This window comes from Mustelus asterias, unplaced genomic scaffold (genome assembly GCF_964213995.1).
Source record: "Mustelus asterias unplaced genomic scaffold, sMusAst1.hap1.1 HAP1_SCAFFOLD_42, whole genome shotgun sequence".
NCBI lineage: Eukaryota > Metazoa > Chordata > Chondrichthyes > Carcharhiniformes > Triakidae > Mustelus > Mustelus asterias.
In genome coordinates this window covers 2,605,703-2,608,693 of record NW_027590119.1, presented here as the reverse complement: position 1 = coordinate 2,608,693, position 2,991 = coordinate 2,605,703, and the positions used below count along the sequence as shown (strand labels likewise).

The 2,991-nt window shown below is 45.2% G+C and overlaps 1 non-coding gene across 1 annotated transcript; it reads left to right on the top strand.

Moving 5' to 3' along the window:
• The first annotated feature begins 870 nt into the window (after positions 1-870).
• Positions 871-952, top strand: trnap-agg (transfer RNA proline (anticodon AGG)). The gene has a single exon. It is a non-coding gene; the product is annotated as a tRNA-Pro (tRNA).
• The last annotated feature ends 2,039 nt before the right edge of the window (positions 953-2,991 follow it).

Here is a 2,991-nt window from a genome sequence, read left to right as displayed (position 1 = left end):
GTGAACGTTGAAAGACTATTTCCTCGGGTGGATGGAGCTATTACAAGGGGGCATAACTATAGGGTTCGTGGTGGGAGATACAGGAAGGATATCAGAGGTAGGTTCTTTACGTAGAGAGTGGTTGGGGTGTGGAATGGACTACCTGCAGTGATAGTGGAGTCAGACACTTTAGGAACATTTAAGCGGTTATTGGATAGGCACATGGAGCACACCAGGATGATAGGGAGTGGGATAGCTTGATCTTGGTTTCAGATAAAGCTCGGCACAACATCGTGGGCCGAAGGGCCTGTTCTGTCCTGTACTGTTCTATGTTCTATGTTCTATCACTGGTGTTGAACCAGAAGGTGCCATTTGGCAGGAGAAAGCTGTTTGTGGTGAAAGTGGTCTGGCGTGAAAATTAAAGTAACAAAACCAGCGTGGATAAAGTAAATTCTAAAATACGCTGTAAGATGTTGGTCTGGTGGTTAGAGTTTGACTCTTTCGCTGTTGTTTAGATTACAGGTCTGGAAATGAAGATTTATTTCTCTCATCCAAGCCGTGAAAACAAATCTCAGTTATGCCTGGTTGAACATATAAAACATAATCTCGCCTCGTGTCCTGAAGTGAAGACTCTGAGCAAATTCAACAGGAGGTTTTCTTGTCATTTCTGGCACGAGATTGGGAAACGACGAGCTGAAGGAAAGTTTAAATGATGCGACCCTTCACTGCAGCTCATTAGTTTTCTGACGTGAGATGATTCCTGTTTGTTAGAAAGTTCAGGATTACCTGATTCAGTGAAGGAGCTCTTGATGGCCTTTCCAAGCTCCAGTGGTTCTCATGAATGTCAGTAACATTATTAGTAAATAACATGATTGCGATTGGTTGGGCCGTGGTAGCGTGGCCGAGCGGTCCAAGGCGCTGCCTTAGGGTTCCAGTCTCTGCGGAGGCGTGGGTTCGAATCCCACCGCTGCCAAAATTGATTTTTGTTTTGGTCCTTGCAGCTGAACTGTCACAGCCCAGGTTGAATGCAGGTGTGCGTGCGGGGCCTTTTTGGCAGGAGCGACGCGGAGAGACAGGACCACTGGAATCAGTTATTGGGGTAAAGGAGCTTGCGTGGAAGGAGTCCTCCAAAAGAGAACACACACGGCAACGCAGGTTGAATGGCTGACTCTCCAACACGGCATTGCAAACATTGAGACTGTATTCCCGGCCCAGCGGGTGGACTGAGATTATCCTAACTGAAGTTCAAATTCTGTCATTTACGCTTCCCATCATTCCTCATTGTGACCATGTCTTTGGTGAAAGTTATTTGAAATGAAACAATGAGCACTGTTGTAGGCAAGAAATCCCTGACACTATTAGTGGATCAAAATGCAGGTTTATGTTCACAATTGTGGGAGACGTGAGGTTCCTAACATTGGACCCCCAAACGTCTCATCAAATATGAGTTCAGAACAGAGTTTTATACCTCTCGGTCCCGCCCCTTATTATAAATTTTTACTGTCTTTAATTCATGGTCAGATTCCCGCTTTATGAGCAATCTCCAAGGCCGCGATCGTTTGTCATTGCATTGAAACAATATCACAGGTTTTCCACAAGCAAGTTAATCTGATATACATTCAGGAGACAACGGGTTTCCCTTATCTTGTCCGAATGTAAGAAACAATGAATTCTAACCAAAACAATGAATTATCCAGCACTTCTCATACAAGCTCTAAATATCACAGAGGTCACTTTGACACTTTGAGTTTTGAAGTTTATTAACCCATTCCCGACTTCACTCCCCCCTTTTTGGTCGGGTGCCAGGTGGTCTACAGATGGCCCCTATGACCAACTCAGAACCAAATGTTACCAGCATATGGGCCCAGCTCTTCCTTTTCTGGGAGATCTGTCCCCTCTGCCTGTACACTTGCGACCGTCATAATCCACGCTGTTACTGTTTTGCAACCGGGGTTCAATAAGGCCATAGAAACACAGCAAGTAATTACAATTACAATTAATACAATCAATCCATGCATCAGGTATGAACCCCACGACCCAAACCATTGCCCCTGCCAGCCCAGAGGGTTATAATCATGATATTGGTTCCCTTCTTCCTGTATTGCTTTTGCTACTTGTTTAATATGATCTGCTAAGCGAATTATATTCTCCGAAGCTTCGGGAATATACGTACAACATTCGGAGCCAACTATGGCACATGTTCCTACTTGGGAGGCTAGCACGTAATCGAGTGCTAATCGATTCTGTAACGCCACAGTCCGAATAGCTACGACCTCTGCTGATATTTCAGAGACGGCTGTGCTCACCTCCTCGAACCCATTTTTAGTCTCATTTGCAATTTTCTCTAGGGTTAAGGCCATCTGGAAAAGTTCCTGTGCTGCCTTTGCCGTCCCAAAAAATGGGTAGGCTATCATGAAGAATCGTTCTGTCTCACTAATGGCTCGCTTAGCCCTAAGCAGGTGTATCTCGGGGTGGTCCCGTAAGTCAGTGTAATAGTGAATATAAGGCACCACATATGCCAAATAACACGATCCTGCCCAATTCCAGGGAAGCCACGGATAGGCATTGTTTCCACAGACAAAATAGGTACCATTATATGCAGTCATCGCGCTTACATAAGCGGAGGAGAGGCTAACCGGGATGGTGGCTATGGGGCACTGGATTGTGACCTGTATCATGCTCTCAGCGTCATCAGTGATATCAATCTGCTGTAAACAGTAGCTACGGCCAACAGGTATGGTTCCATTTCTTGTCTGGCAGATAACTCCCCTTTGTTGATTTTTCACAATGAAGTAGGGTGGGGAATCTGAGCTGTCACAGTTGTGTTGGTAATGTTTCTTAAAGGTCGATAAAGTGCACCCTCCACCCCGTAGCCTTGAAACAACATCACTGTTGCTGATAACCTGCATAGTGGTACCCGATGGGGTTTTAAATGTCAGTTTCCTTGACCCTTTCTGGGTTCCACTCTGATTAAAAACCCATTCAATTACTTCTGGAGCTGAAAAAGGGATA